The 16,990-nt window shown below is 40.7% G+C and overlaps 1 long non-coding RNA gene across 1 annotated transcript; it reads right to left on the bottom strand.

Annotated features, from left to right (window-relative positions):
- Positions 1-606: 606 nt before the first annotated feature.
- Positions 607-12,295, bottom strand: LOC133273416 (uncharacterized). The gene is made up of 3 exons (XR_009744782.1): positions 11,826-12,295; positions 6,040-6,124; positions 607-689 (listed from the first exon to the last, which is right to left on the bottom strand). It is a non-coding gene; the product is annotated as an uncharacterized LOC133273416 (long non-coding RNA).
- Between the last annotated feature and the right edge of the window lie 4,695 nt (positions 12,296-16,990).

Below are 16,990 nucleotides of genomic sequence, written 5' to 3'. Positions count from 1 at the left end.
ACTATTTTCCTGAAGCTTGGAAGTAATATTCAAATAATCTATTTCCTTAAAACATGCACCCACAAAGATTGAATAAATTTTAGAATTTCTTCATAAAAGGCCAATACAAAAGCTCTTTGGGTTTTTGATTTTTATAGAGAATCATTGATTTAACAACACTTTATCTGGAATAATATGCTTTTCATAAATAATAAAAATATTTTTTGTACCAAAAAATAGTGAAATAGTTGGTTTTATATTTAGGTAGCTTAAGCACCATATTAGTACAACTTACAAGCATATTAATAGTCAAAAGGAAAGAATGGTCTCCATTTTTTTGTAGGTATCTCCCCCCAGAAACTCCAAAAGTTTAGAGTTAGGATTAAACTTTAAAGCAATTTAAAAAGTCTACAGTGTGGAAATTCAAGTTTGAATCAACCAATTAACACCCCCCTAAGCTGTACCCTCAAGTCAAACCACAAGTAAGCAGCCATTTAATGACCAATTCCTAATAGCTTCCACCACCTGAACTAGAATAATATATGTTTTTAGCCCAGCTCCCTTTACAAACAAGGTTTATATGATCATACTGTTCTTACGTGCTACTAAGTTTGTCTTTCCATTTACTTTTCAGTCCATTGGCTAGTTTTAAGCCAAGTTAACCGAGGGCTGAGCAATCTGAGTTCCCACAATTTTTATAGAAACAGGAACTAGAAACAGAGATGGGAAAGCTCGTAAAAGCCTGGAAATATCCCAGCTGAAGTAAAAGCGGTAGCATCAATTTGTGCATTGTTAGGCACCATAAAAGTCCCATAGGAAATAAACATTTTCTCATACCTTCTGTAGTGAATGGAGCCTCATCTAGAGCTCACACGATCCATGGTAGTGGCCAAATCCACATGAAACCAAAGTTTCTGGATCACCATTTATTGGTGGTGCTACTGTGGGATCTACGATGTGGAATTGCTCTATGGGAAATAATAAGTAAGTTCAGCTTCCAATCTGTTTGAATATTTCTATGCACTGTTACAAATCAGGATTGTTTTGTCTTCTTTGGCTCTGAGATGGGGAATGTCTGGGAGGAAGCTTGGTGACCTTCTCAGGAAGGAAGATATAGGAATTGCTCCTGCATTGCAGTGGCCACCAGGCAACTGACCCAGCATTTGGTTTGCTGGGGACAGTGGCTCTTGACTTTTGCTTTGCAATTTCCTTGAAGGAAGCAACATGTCAACAGTCTTGCTTCTGTTTTTCCCTTCTTCCCAGGGTCTGCGAAGACATTTATCTGTCCATTTTGCTGCTGTGGTCTAAGAAGTGTTTTCTGGCTGAGCTGTCTGCTTTTCCCTTATCCACAAGAACACTCTGGTCTATTCAATACATTCTTAATACACTAGAGAGATTAGAGCATGAATTCTGGACCCAAATGTCTATCCCACTTCTGAGTAAGACCCAATTTTCTGCTAGAAGCAGAAAGCTTCTAGCTTTCTGCTGCAGGCTACAGCCCTCACAGTCCTGATGAGAAATGCCGGTAAGCACCACCAGGATCACAAACCTGACCGTGGAAGCTGCAGAAGTATGAATGCACAGACCTTTACAGTTAGTATAAAGGCCAGTTGACAATGATTTCATGTTTATATATTTTTAACTTTGCAGTGTGAAACCTAATAGCAAAAAGTAATGGCAACTCTAATTATCCCTGTAAAACAACACCACCATTGTTGATCACTGTCAAATCTTCCCCAGCTCTTATTTTTGCTCTGTTTAAATTCACTAAGGGACTGCAGGTTCCTTCAGCTCTGTCTGCAAGTGTTCAGCACTTGTCAGCTTAGAAAAAAAATAAAGACATAGTAAACTAAATGCCAGCTAAATAAATGCTAGGAATAAACCCCAAGTATTAGTTCTTGTCAGAAATAATCCTGGTTGAGTAATCAGTAGGGATGTTTTTTTGCTGACATGCAATATGTGAACAAATGCAGTATGAAAGAGTTGTTATTCTGCTTGATAGTTATAAAATTAAATTAAACATCCTTTTTAAATAAACATCTTTTCACAAAGGTTATTTTAGCTAATATCAGTTGACCATTTCAAATCTTTTGATTTTTCATTACTTAAAAATTAGCAAGCAAATCCCACCCTTTCAAGCTTTGTTAAATCCTTCCTCCAGAGAATGCATGTAAATACAGCTGAGTTTTATGTTTCGGTAAGAATTTTTCAAGGTACTTGTTAGTTCTCTCCTCTCAGTGACAAGGATTCAAGAGTACAACTACTGATCTAAAAATGTACCAACTGCTTACAGCCATCACTGAGATGTTCAAATAATAAGGATTTTATTTTCCTCTTCTTTGTTTTGTGGCACAAATCTATGGGGAGTTTCCAGAAAATGTCATAAGAAATTTTGTTGCTGGGGATAAAAAAGGGAACAGAAATGAAAAACATTCCTGTAATTGACTAACAGTTTTGTGTGAGCATTAGTGTTTGAATGGAGTCTAGATGCTGAGACCTGAGCTGTTGCTGGATGTTAAATAAGAAATGCATTTTTTATTTGTTTTTCCTCTTTACTAAAGTGATGGAGAGACATAATGCAGTAAGTGCATTCTGTTGTACCATCCGTGACCTCAATGGGGAGGGAGAAAATGGGCTTTTGCTGTCACTTTCTCATTCTGTTACAGATTTGAGTTTTACTCCAACATTACTTCCAGTCTAATTGCATCTGACCCGGCACTCTTGCTGTGATAGGGTCAGTCAACGTAACTGGAGGCCTATGTAACAGCTAGTATTTATAAAGTAAATATAATTGCTTGCTAAGCCCTAGAAGCATCAGCCTTATGAGTTTCCTCATTTTTATTAAAATACAGGTTTCTTTCCAATTGCCTATGGAGGCAATACAGAAAAGGTATTTACGTGCCATAAGTGAAAGCTGCCTGCACTGGGAGATAAGGCTAGGAAATTAAAAGAGCTTGCCCCATTTAGTGTAAGTTTAAATTAAAAATAGCAGCTTGTGCCCAAGTTACTGATGCCCACATATTTACATCTTAAAATCACAGATCTGTTCATATGTTTGCACATATAAACATCCTCTTGAATGTTATATTCACTGTTTTCTTGAATTGGGATACATCCAGTCTTCAACATGTAAAGTTTTGTGTTTCTGCCATTATAAATCAAGATATCTAGATCTGTTTGCTTGCCTTTGCATACTTACCTATGTTTTAATTCAAGTTGAGAAAGCATTTGTCATTTCAGAATGAAAACCTGCAAGTCACTCATCTCTGGTATTCTGTTAACACTGGAAACTAGACCTGCAATATTTTGGAAAAGAGTTTTATTTTTCCAATATCAGCATATTCTATACACACAAAAGTGAAAATATAACTTTCATATCTATAAAGTGATGCCTGGAGCAAATTGAAGTATTAGTGTTTTCAGGGTCAGTGCTGCACAGCTCCAAGTGCATCTCTTAAGGATGATCAGCAATCTCAGCTTGGGGCTTGTACACCCATGAGAAGTGAAAATATAGAACATTTTGCAGTAGCAAGCTTTGCATTAGGCATCATTATCCATTACTCTCCCAGCTTGACTAAAGACAGTGTTTGGGTTATGCACAAGGCTGTGTGTATGCTGATCTCAATTCCCTTTCCAGTCACTTTTATGTAATAAAACGAAGCGAGCTATCTTCAACACACAAGCTGCTTCATTTTTGCAATACAACCTTTCCCTTCCTACTCAAACTACAGTGTACCAAAAATCTCTAAACCAGCAGGTCATCCACAGCTATGTGCTGATATGTAATGAAAATCTGAAGGTTCAAGTCTCTTTTAAGCAAAGATAATATAAAAAAGGAAATGGTCTGTTAAATTTTACTATTCATGAGACAATGCAAGACAGAGAATCACCTACTGGGATGGTCTCCTTGTACAGTCCTGTGACTTTCCTGTGATTAGCATTTCCTGTGTTTCCCAGTCTTTCCCCTCAAAATAAATCTTATTTTCTGTATTTTAAGTTTTAGTGTAAGACACTCCTGAATAGTATCCCTCCTTTGACTGGATGCTCAGATGGAAGCTTTTAATTATTAAAGAACACAAACCAATTATTTCTAGGTTTCTGGTAGGTCATGACTTTCTTTGTCTTTGAGTTTATACATTTTCTCTAGTAAGGACTCTATTTTTGTCCTGGTAATGCTGAGCATATCATAAACATATAGCAATACACACAGGGCTGTGTGAGCCCTGAACCTCAAAGGGAGTGCTAGATGAACACAGCTGTGGTGTCTCTAATTATATGGCAAAGTGGCTTAGGGATCCTGTATTTTTTCTCTGAAATCCTAGAGAGAAAATGGCTGTGAACAATGCAAGGCATGTGCGCTGTTAAGCTTGCTTAAGTTCTTGATGCATGACTTTCAGCACACAAGCAAGTGAGTTTTCCAGCTCATGTACATTGAATTCAACAAATCCAGCTCTGCAGCATATAGATAGCAGAATGGGCTGTTTCAAAAGATTCATTTTCACGTGGGTAAGTGTGATATGCGTGTGACTCTCTATGTGCTAGTCCATTTTCCTCACATCAAGCAGTTGGGTCAGATCTACTGCTAGACTTTCTGCAATCCCTTCCAAACACCAGGAGCAAGCTAATGGGAAGTGGTTCTTGCCCTGCAGCTGGCACAGTAAATATGCTTCAGTATTCTGCCGCTTCTGCAAACGCATCCTCAAAGGCAAATGCATTCCCTTTCCCTGTAGATATGGATGGCCCCATCTCATGGAGGTCATACACTTCTTCTCAATGGAGATGTGGGAGGCACAGAGGGATCTGGTTTCAGCCATTGCCTCCAGTATGTCTTGGCACCAAGGGGTGTGAAGAACTCCTTGTGCATCCTGAATTGGGGTAAGAAGTAGGAGTCAAACATGAATCCTGGCCATCAATGTTCAGTAGTTTCATTAAGCACATGTTTCTCCTGCATCACAGTTCTGAGCAGGATTTTGCAGCTTCCTCAGGTTCCCCAGGAATCCTTGCTGTAGTGTTTAGCACAGGGCTGGTCTTGAGGTTTTGCTCCTGACTTTAAGAACTTTATTTTTCCCCCAGTGAAAACAGTGCAATGCCAGATGAAATTCAAGGCTTTGCTCTTCACCTCCTTACGAAAGCTTGTAACTCTACATTTTTAATGTGCATCACATCTGTACATCTCTAGAATGATCTGTCTATATGAACCGCAGCTGAGACACCTCATTCTGTATGGCTGCCAAACCCCTTTATGTACATCACATTAGTCAACACAGAAGGGATTAGTTATTTTTATAAGAAAAATGCCACCAAATCCTTTTTCAAATATTTAAAATATTTTTGGCAACTCACATTTGTATAATCCTTATGCAGCTGTTTCATACTGAAACAAAACATAATACTGTACATGATGAACATCCCAGAACCTCCTCTCTGATTTTATTAGCTCCTTTGCACAGACACATGAGACTTAGCAAAAAAAAGCAAACAGTTCTGATACAAATCCACATTTTGGTGTGCAGTTGGCTTGTTATGCACCACATTAGCAGTATCAGCAGCTCTGAAGTATGCACAGTTTAGGCAGTGTGGGACCATACCACAGGGGCATAGCATGGAGGCACCAGAAAGGCAAAGTAAAAGGAGAAGTGAAAAAATGCATGGGTTTAATGGAACTACTGGGGGCCGTTTTCTTTCCTGGTACTGATCAGCCAGTGATGAGGGCTGGGGATGCTGCAGGTGTCTGACTGCTTCTGTACTTCTGCTGTAAAAATGCCTGAGAGATGTGATCTATGGGATTGGTGCGACTGAATGTAAGAATGATCAAACCTAATTAGACAAGACTGTAATTTGTTCATTTTGCTGAGGTAAAACGTGATCCACCAGCACAACTTGAAAGGCCTTAGCATCCTAGACACCAGTGATCACTCGGATGCAGTCTATCCTATTTTCGTGTAATTTCTTTTCTCTTTTTCTTCTGTGTCTTGTTATTACCCAATGGACTGAGTCACATTGTTTTATACTATTCCAGAATACTCATGAATATAGGGAGTAAATTTACTTTAGACTTACACTGGTAGCAGGATCTGGCACCTTTTCTCTATAAACACCCTGAACACTTCCTTTCTCTTCCCTCCCAGTTGGGTAGCTTCAGAGTCTGGCAAATGAGAAGCACTATTTTTAATGTCTCATTCAAACAGCAATGTGGTAGAAGCATCAAATAATAGTTGCTTTCAATACAGGAAACAACACACAGTGCCACTGTTTCTATTTTATAAGTTATATTAAAAAATCTCTTAATGATGATTGTCATAATTGTACAGCCTCTAGAGTTTTCATTTAAAAGTTTGCTGTTAATCAATGCTGAATTTACAGTGTTTTTTTTTGTGCGAATATGCCTGAATTTTAATATGCTAAAGAACTTAGTCGGGTGTAAAATGTGATCTGGGAAATAAGTTTTTTAAGTACTTCAATAAAATAACATATATAAATAATACAGTGAAAACATTATTAATAAGGCTGTCAAATGAAGCACTAAAATGTTAATTTTTCATGGATATCCTTAACACATAACAAATGCATTTTATCTGAAATTGGGCCTAAATCAGACAATTTTCCTTTAAAAGGCAAAAGGCGTCAAATTTATACTATACCAGTCACATTCCAGTTCCTGCTCTGAGATAGAAAGATACTGCATGCTACAAAGATATCAGAAAATAACTTTTTAATACAGGAAATTATATAACTTATTCTCAGTTTTGCTTCAAGAAATGGGATTTAGGATGATTTTGAAAAACACTCAAGAACAGAATCATCCAGAGGAAAGCACTGTGTGTGAGAACATGGAAATTTGCCAGAGAAACAAGCAAATAGAAGCACTGCTATATTGAAGTGTTAGACAACATTAGTAATGAGATGTTTCAAATATCATACAAAGAAAAAATGATACAATTAGTTAAATGCTTTTCAAATTAAAGAAAAATAAAAGTATCAACCCCTTTCTAAGACAGGATGTGTAACGTGTAGGGTCCTTCAAATTCAACCTCCAAACACTGGAATGCTCTGTGATGCCCAAGGTGTTGGGAAGGAAAAAACCTCAGAGATGGATGGGGAACAGGGTTAGCAGAGAGCCTGAAGTCTTACTGTGCTGAGGAGTATTCAGCTAAACAGCCCTTCCTGCTATAGAGGAAAACAGGTACAAATAACTGTTGGCTGAAGCCTCTAGAAATCACAGCTTGGGATATTCAGTGCAGTTACCTTCACAGAAGATCTGCGTGGAGAAACACCCATTTTCTATCCTGGGAAAAAAAAATCGCTTCTATAAGTCAGATCAGCAGGTTTGAATGAATCTTTTTGCAAGTTGTTAAAGCACTGTGCAGATTGTGTGTTTTCATTGCTAGCAACTTTATCATAAGCTGGGCCAAGCACATGGGATCTGCTGAAACCTGCTGAGAAAATCCTGAAGAAAGCCTCATGCCCTAATGATGGGCAGAACTTAGGCCAGGCAGAAATGCAGCAGGGAGCGGATGATGTGTGTGCCCTCCTCACATCCTTGCTTTGCTGTCTGGCTGCTGGGGATTCTGAGATGAAATAACAGACCTGGATCCATCCAGGATCTCCAGGAATAAAAAAATTCCACAGGAATCTCTTCCCAGAGCTGCTTATATCCCTAAGCAATATCTTAGGAGGCAAACAAGCCCAGAAGCTCCCAGACCAGCTAGAGGATCTTAATTATGCTTGCTATAAATACAGCACAGCTCTGGATTGGTTAATAATTTTGTTTGTTTCATCTTAATCTCAGAGAACAAGGGGCTGAGGAAGTGCAGAACCTGTCCCTGACCTTCACATTCCCGGACATCTGACCTGGGGAAGAGCTATAGTGCAGAGCAGAGACGTCTGATAGGAAAGCTTGCCGGAGAAGGGCTGCAGAGCCAGAAAAGCCCCTGTCCACACAGAGGCAGAAAGATCAACTACCTGTGCAACTGCTCTTTTGGTAAACCGCGCTTTCTTTTCCACAAAGGTGGTGTTTACTCTCAGAGATCAGGACACAAGAAATCCTCACTTTACCATCTGCTGTTCGATGCTGAGCATTCAACCAAGAGCTTATAATTTTGCTGAAAGATGATCCTAAGGAAAAATACGTATTATCTTATAACGGTGTCTGAGCTCTTTGACAAAAAATGTGCAGCTTCCTACCAGATGCCTCTTCTAGTTCGGAGGTCTTTTTGTTTTGGTTTCGGTTTTGGTTTGGGGTGTTTTTTTGTTTCTTTGTTTGTTTTTTTTTTGTGTTTTTTTTTTGGTTGGGGCTTTATTTTCGTTCATTTGTGAGGTTTTGTTTTTTTTTTTGGGGGGGATATTTGTTTGGGTTTTTTTTTTGTTTTTTTTTTGGGGGGGGGTTGTCTGGGATTTGTTTTTTTTTGTTTTGTTTTGTTTTTTTTTCGAGGCTGAAATTATTATTCTGCTACAGAAAGTAAAGGTTTTGCTTCCTTTCCCATAAAAATTCCACTGACTTTAATAGGAAAAGAGAAACATTTATTTTTCTTGTTTCTGGTTCCCATCCAGACTTTCACAATCTTGTAATGTGTTTATCCTGGAAAACAGGGAAATGTATGCATTTTCCCCATACTTCAGAAGGAGAATTAAGACAGAAGTGGACTACCTATCACACTCTGAGCGCAGCCCAGCCCAACAGCCTCAGGATCAACACCGCAGTTCATGAACTTGAGTGAGGAGCTGTGCTCAGCCTGCTGCAGAGCAGTAAGTCAGCCATGCTCTATCAAAGACTCGTGCTGTGAGTGTCTGAGTAGATCTGGAGCTCCTGCTCTCACAGTTACCGCACTGGTGATACAACAGGCTCAGCTTGGGGATTCCTCACAGGATAAAGGATCCAGGTGATACATGGCTACAAAATGCCTTTAATACCAGGCATAGCATAGTCCTTGCTGTCTGTAGGTCAAACACATGCTGTGGGATGTGCCTGGTCAGCCCTGGAAGGTGAAGGTGGGAGTTGTGCAGGGAGTGAACCTATTCCCTTTCTTCTTGAGAGACCCTGGCTCCCTTATCTCTTCCCAGGTGAGCAGGGCTGGGCTGTGCACTCTCAAATCTACTTCCTCTCAAAGCATTGGTCTCCCCTGTTTACCTGTCCCACTGGTCCTCCAGGCAAGCGAGCAGAAGGGCAGTGTTGGCAGCGGCAGCTCCTGCCATAGGGACATTTGAGGAGGGCTGCTGTGTTAGTGGTGGGGAAATGCAGAGAAGGAGGTAGCTGCCAAGGCAGGAGAAGGGGGATGCAGAGACAGATGGCTGTGCGCACAGGGAGCATTGCCTCTGTGGGGAACAGCATGTGGGAGGTTGCACAACTCAGAGCTGCTCCCTCCCTAAACCATCCAGGCTGGATTACTCCTGTGGGCACTTAACACGATGATAACAATCTCCTTCCCTATATGATTATGCCAGTACAGGGTGGCCACACAACCACTGACCTCCTGACGTGCTGTATCTCTTCTTTCCGCCTTGGTTTTGATTTGGGATTTTTCTGGATGCCGTACTCCTTTCTCATTATTCTGGAAGTGCTCGGGGAATTTATAAGACTAATAACGTATAGTAGGTTTGGCTGGGAAAATTCCATTTAACAAAAAATGTTGAGGTTTTGAAACATACTTCATTCTGTGTTGGAATAAAATCAAAGTCTTCCAAAACTGTTTTGGAAACTGAGCAGAGCAATCAGGGACCCACTGAGAGGTAGGAGGTCGTTTTTTGGAGCTGAGCACAAGCAGATTATGGGTCTGGGTCTCTCCTCCCCTTAAAGTGGGCCCTAGGCAGGGAGTATTAGGAGGTGCTGCTCCTTTATTCTTGTTCAGACTAGAAATACCATTCTGGACCTCATTATGGAAAACCAATATATTTTCATTTGAAAAAATTCATTGCAATATACTTATATTTTCTTTTCAAAAACTCCAAATTAACCTGAAATTGTGGCCATGCCACAGAAATTGAGTGCATTCTCAGCATTCATTTCGTTTTGTTTCTAAGTATGTACCGGGCTACAGTGCTCAACTTGGTGTTTATTTTTTTACATTTTAAAAGTGCCATTTACAAAATAAAAATATAAATCAAAAACACAGCAACTGAACTTCTGTGGGAAATGTCCTGGCTCGCCTCTCAGCCACTGCTTGCCAGCTCCAGAAAATCATCTGACCCTGGAGCTGCCTTCAGAAATGCACTGAAGGGATTCCAAGGCATGTACAAGATTAGTAAAATCATTTCAGGAGCAACAACAACACAGCTCTCAACCTCAGGGCCCAGTTGGGCTGAAGGGATGAGCCAACAGCAATCTTGTGAAATTTAACGAAGATCAATGCAAACCCCTGGAGCTCTGAGGGGAAACCCTGCAAGGGCTCGAGCTGGGAGCAGCTGGGCTGGGGAGCAGCTCTGCAGGAGGTGCTGGCATGCTGGAGTACCGTGAGCCATGTGGGAACCAGCAGTGACCAGGCAGCAGGAGCAAAGTCCACCCATCTAGAGATATTATCCTCCTCTGCTCCACACTTATGACACATGAGATTATCATGCCCGGTTTTGCGCCCCCCTTGATACAAAACATGGACAAACTGCTGTGAGTTCAGAGAGGGGTCCCGAGATAGCTAGGGCTGGAGCAGTTGCCTTTAGGGATGGGACTGCTTCAGCATGGGGCAGAGATGTCTCCAGCAGGGGCAGACAGCAGCCCCTGGTAACTATGTGGAGGCAGTTGAGAGGAGGGAGCCAGGCCCCTCATAGCAATGAAACAACAGCTCTGATTTACTCTTCCATTCTACTACACTTTTTTTTCCCCCTATTTTTGGTAAAACTGTGCACTAACAGTTACGTGATTTGTCAGAGCTTCATTCTGGCAGTCTCAGAAAAAAGGGCCAATTTATGGGGGTGGAAAGACAGCTCATTTCTTCCCTTGGTGAAGGGAAGAGTCCTGACTGGGGAGCAGAAGGTCCCTGACTTTTGAAGCTGCCTTACAGTAGAGAACATGTATCTGTATTGCATCTTTAGAAGAATGGGGAAAGTGTCACATACATTCCACTGTAGGCCCAAGGGAAATAATCTCTGCCAGTATTTTGATTATAAACTGCAGTTAAATTTCACACACCCACACATCCCTCCCCCACAACCACTTCTGTCTGTCTACTAATGACATGTTCTCACTCTAGGGATGGAATAGATCTACAAGGTCATCTCTCGTCTAACTCAGGATTGTGTCCTATAATGGGTAATTTCAAATGTTTTGGTCACTCAAGTCTGAATGGAATCATGTTTTCCAATTTCTTGAAATACTGGTCCCCAGTAGTTGTCACTGTTTAGTAAATGTCATATGGTGAAAACTACTTTAAGGGGTATGACTATTAAGAGAGACATGTTATGTTGCACTATCTTGTATCTTGAGCTAGTAAGAGGAAATAAAGGATACGTACTCCTTTCAAGGTGAAGAAGGATTTTCTTCCATTGGCTTTGTTTTGGTTTGGTTTTATTTGCTGTGTACATAACAGGTATTTATAACATCATCCTAGTCTTCATATAATAAAATCAATTCGGATTCAATTTCTCAATTTTTAATCAGATCAATCTCTTTGCAAATGAATTAACTGTAAATGAATTTGCAGCATGAGCTTCTTTTCGCATTTGGTGGACAGTGGTCTTATTTCACTATCAGTTATGTATGACAGTCTAATGCAGGCCTGACACATACATGCAGGTGGGAGACCACTTTGCTCATCAGGGGGCATTAATGACATTTATTCCTAATTTCACAGAAGGCCTTTGTCATATTACCTCTAATCCTATTTTCAATGTCTAACAGGAAATATATTAATACTCACTTCTTAAAGAAATGTTGCAGCGTCTTCTTGACGTTGCCTCAGGCTCATTTTCAACCATGTGTGGCTGGGGCTGAGAACATTTGGAAGCATAGCATTTGGAAGATAGGAACTCTGGAATTACGGCAAGAAATGTTTCTGTCGGAGGCAAAACCAGTCTGAAAGACTTTGCTTCAAATTTCAGCCCTCCAAAGTTGTGGGGCTTGCTGAACCAGGGTTTTGTTTCAGCCCCAGAAAATGACAAGAATCCTTTGTGCAAATTGGGTACAGATGTGGGGCTGGGTATCGCACATAACCCGCATTTTTAGCTGTTTGTATGTCAGATTTCGTTTGCGGACCATATCCAATTTTCAAATTGCACACTGTTTCTTCTTCAGTTGCAAAAGTGACCGCAATTGTGGCCAAACCCCACTTGCTCCCTGGCTTGTGGAGGGGGACCCTATTTCAGAAAGAAGGTGTTTACTTGCCTGGCTGTGTCCTGACAAGAGGGAGGGAGGAAAGGAGGGAAGGAGTCGGGAGCATGGGACCTGAGGCATGTCAGCTGTGTGGGTTCAGGTTATCCCTTTGTGATGAGTGTCCCACCCCGCTACCCCAGGGCTGGCATAGCACAAGATTCCCACATGTGCACATGGGGCTGGGCAGAGGGCCAGCAGGACTGTGTCCATGCACCCTCACTAGCTGTGTTGCAGCCTGAACTCCACACTCTGACACATCCACCATGTGCTCTTCCGTGCACTGTTTTGCTGCCTGCACTACACAATAAAGCTAAAAGATGAGGTAAAGTCAAGGTTCCTTAAGGCTAGCGGTTTTGTAGCTGTATTCTGGGTACAGTGTGCAGAGTATGGGGGAAGGTGCTGCTATCTACCAGCAAAGCATTCCACTTATCCCATGGAGGGTCATGCTGTTCCATTTTATCTTATATAGAGTACATTTTTGCTGTCTGCAATGGATAGAGAGCAGCCCTGAGGGAATTAATAAAGCTCATGCAGAGAAGCTTTAACTTAGACATGCATAAGGAATATATTAATTTTTAATACATTTTTTTAAAGAAGCACTTTTTTGGCTCAAAACCATTGTGCCTGGTATGTTTATAAAGGCACCCGTAGCATGCTCCAGCTAAGAGTCTGCCAGTGTTTCCACTATAATCCCTCTTTTCAGAGGTTTATTTTATAATTCCAATATAAAATTCAGTCCAGGCAAGAAAAAAACTGGCATCAGTCTAGGCCTCAGAGTGATGTTTCTTTAATGATTTTTTTTTTAATTTATTTTTTCCCGTATCAACATTTGATTAATGTTAATTAATAAGAATGCTTTCATCTTTAATCATTGTTAAACTTAAAATGGTATCCTGATGAGGTACTTGAGGTACAAATGAACTTCTGGGTGTTTTTCACATTAGCACAGCTCAAAAACATTTCTAAAGCTCTAGTTTGAATTTTGTAAGCGATTAACTAATTTTCTGCAATGCCTTACTGTAGCATTTAGGATAAAATATTATCCCAAGTGTGAACTGTGATGACCGAGTCCCATTGAAGCTTTCTAACTATCCGCTCCAGAAGTCCTGTTGGGAATTTTGCGATTTGGACTACTGTCCCTGCTGCACAGCTCTTGCAGTCTCACTGGCAGATGCTATATTGTGAAAGCTCACTGGGTGAAGTTCAGCTCACCAGCAGAATGCATGCCTAATTGACATCACTGAGAGGTGGAGAGACTACTGAACACACTAACCCTTCCCTCGTACATTTTTCTTCTCTTTTAAACACACATGCTCACAAAACCCCCACAGGAAGCAAAGGGCTCAAAATTATATTTACCTATTAAAAAAAAACAAACAACTGATTTTAAATAAAAAGCTTTATAGTTCAATATCTGCTCAGGAAAAAAGCAGGAAAATCCAGTGTTAGCCTAATGTTGCAGTTTCAAGCTTATCGGCTTCTTTGTATGCATAGGCTTTACAAAAGTCTCTCAGCACTGGCTAACATTATATACCATATGCGTTGCCTGCAGTACCTCAGCACAACAGGGCAGATTAAGGACAGAGTTTCCGCCTACCTTTTGAAGATTTATATCAGACCTTTTAACCTTCTGTGAAAACAATTTGGTGATTTAATTCTTTTTATGATACTCAACAGCAGCTTTTATACTTCCACAAACACTGTGTAGCTTTCATGCCGTAAATAGTCATAAATTCAGCCAGACTTCTCCATATTGGAGTAAAGCATGACAGAAATCAACAGGGTTCAAGGTTTTATGAACTTTCTGTCCTGCCAATTGGGGTTCACAAAACTTGTTGAGTGTGTAAACTTTTCCCTCCCCTGTAATCCTCTTTTCACCCCAATTTAAACAAACAAATACGTGTGGGATTTTTTTTTGTGTTTTGTATTATGATGGGCAGAACATGCTTGAAATTCAAGACTAACACATACGGAGACCATATGCAACATTGTTGTATATGGTATAACTGTGGCTCCCTAGGCCTTCACCTCCCTCATTGGGCTGAACACTGCACATGTTGGCATTTTGAAGACAGCTTTTGCACAAGACATGTTTCTGATTTGATATTGAACTTTCCAGCTTTTATTCACCAAAGAAAGTTTACCTAGCTTGTTTTGGGCCTCTTATTGTCATTTTCACATTCCTTACAACTACAAATGGATGTATCACAAGCATTACTTTTATGGTCATGAAGCTGAATCAGAAAGAGTTTAAATGTCTCAGGAATTTGTGAGAGAGCCAAGAATTTCCTGAAGGCCAACCTATTGGTTTTAATTATTGTTTTTCTAGTTCTTTGGTAGTATTCAAAGTTGAGGTGAAGCCTGTGTTGACTATTCATTTCTGTATATATATTCATTAAGAGAAGATCTGCAGACCTCTCTCTAAAAAACATCTTTAAGTAGGGAAAGGAGACAAAGGGCAAGAGAAAGGACTCATTAGCTGCACCCCACACACGTGTCAGAAACTAAAACACAGAACAAGTAATGCAGTTTGCTCCAGGCCACACAGGAAGTTTGCCGAGGAGACAAGGAATTTAATCTACATCCCCTGAATCCCAGTCGAGCTCTTTTAACATCTTCCCCAACTAGTTCATATTTCATATGATATGCAGCTTAGACTGTATGGCTTTAGACTTTTATTTCCTTTTTACTTTCTTCCTCTCTGAAATAATGTAATCCAGGAACATCTGAATTGAACTTTTGAACCTTTGATGTTTAAGTAGGTTCGAAAATAAGCAAACTGTGTTTCCATGTTGTTAATTGGAATCACTCTGCCTGCATCTTTTAGCAACCTCCACATGGTTAACTTCAAACTCTGATGTTAGCCCAAAAGAAAAAAGAAAATCGGGTCCTATGAAATATATTAAATATTTTAACTGTACAAAATGGGGAGTGAGATTTTGAAAACTGACTTAGGAGAATGACAGACATCTGTGTGTGTGCTTCCTCCTGCCTGGTCTGAAGGTCATTATTTTGAGCTAATAGCTGACCTCTTTGGCCTCTGGAAGGCCATTATGCTTAATGGCCTGAGCTAATTTGCTGTGCTACAGGGTTGGCTGATCTTTATTTTAATCTCCTGCACCTTCTTCTGCTCTTGTGGGGAAAGCAACTGCTCTGATATAATCCAGTTGACACCAAATTGCCTAGACGAGGGAACAGGCAAGCTGCTATGAGACAGGACTACACAGTAATTTACTTAACTTGACTCTCGTGGAAAAAAAAGGCAAGGAAAGGCAAGGCATATGCATACATGTGCACACACATATGTGCACACTGTGTAAGAGGGTGAGAGAGCAGGCAGTGATGCTGATTAAAAGGAAAGAAAATGCAAGAGAGGGAATGAGGAAAAGAGTGATAAAACTGATACACGTTTTCCGAAGCAAATCTACATTTCTAACCCCATTTTCCTGCCACTGAGTTTATTTGCAACAATAACGCTCAAATGATTTGCTACCAGGAAACAGAAATAGCTTACTAGTACTCTTTCTCACAAAATCAAGTACCTATTTGAAAAGTAAAATCCCTTTGCCATCCACACATACCCATGTCTCTTTGAAAAGCTGTTATGAGTGACTCATTTGAAAATCAGATAAAATAGAAAGCAAACACATAAAGATCATCAGCTGCTAGAGTCATATTCTCAGAAATGACACAAGGTCCCATGAGGTGCTGCTCTCACAGCCTTTGTCCAGATAGAGGGATTTTTGTCTCCTTGAAAGTTTTCTTTAGGTCTTCAACCCAGGGACAATGGAGGAAATCTGACCTAGGGAGGGGCAGCATTGCTTTGGTGGGGTGTGGAGCTCCACTGCCAGCAGGGCTGGGGCTACTGGGGTGCTGAGCAAAGAGAAAGAGTCTTATTCTCTCTCCACCCTGAGCATTTTCCCACTGCTCCAAATGACAGAGCCATTACTTTCTGTCTTAGCTGACATAATTTTGCCTTTTCTGCTTTCTTTTCTCATCCCCATCTCCTGCACATGTCCTATGCCCTGAGCAAGAGGGGACACAATAACAAAATGTCACGTCAGCAGCAAGCTGAAGATTTTACAGTATGTGAAAGCTTGAATGTCAAGGAGCAAAGCTGCTTTACATATGTGCGGTTTTGTATCTACTGTCACATATACATGAAATACCCCAGAAATGTGCACAGCATGACCAACTATTGCAAGTCACAGGTCCTCATTCCTCTCTTTTCTCACTAATTTTCCATGGTCTGCTGCTCTTGCTGATATCTTGTCTAATGTGCTGTGGCTGGCTGTACAGAGAGGTTTGGACGCTCTGCTTCATATCTGTGCTATGCAGAAAACTGCAGAAGTAACTGGAGCTGTGTGTCAGTGATTTTCCCCATCTGCACTCATTGCAGCTGGCAGCGAGCAGTGCTTTTTTCTGGGGCTTCAGTCCATTTGGTGCTGGAGCCTTATGGACAATGTTGGTGAGAGTCCCAGACATCCCTGACCCTGTCACTGAGGCTGGCTTCTACCAAATGGTCCAGTTTTGCCATCAGTGTCAAGGGAAATGCAGTGCTTATCTCCATGGCTCAGCCCTGAGTCTGGGGCTGCCCCTGTTAATGGTGTCTGGACTGTCCTGAGTAAATTACCTACAACAGCAGCCTTGATGTTCAGTGGAGGGATAAAAGCTATCAGCTGACACGCTTAGGTCTCAGAATTCTTAAATATA

This window comes from Pezoporus flaviventris, unplaced genomic scaffold (assembly GCF_033815535.1).
Source record: "Pezoporus flaviventris isolate CSIRO_AGI_PZ_B2104156 unplaced genomic scaffold, CSIRO_AGI_Pfla_v1 ptg000031l, whole genome shotgun sequence".
NCBI lineage: Eukaryota > Metazoa > Chordata > Aves > Psittaciformes > Psittacidae > Pezoporus > Pezoporus flaviventris.
This window is presented reverse-complemented; position numbering and strand designations above follow the sequence as displayed.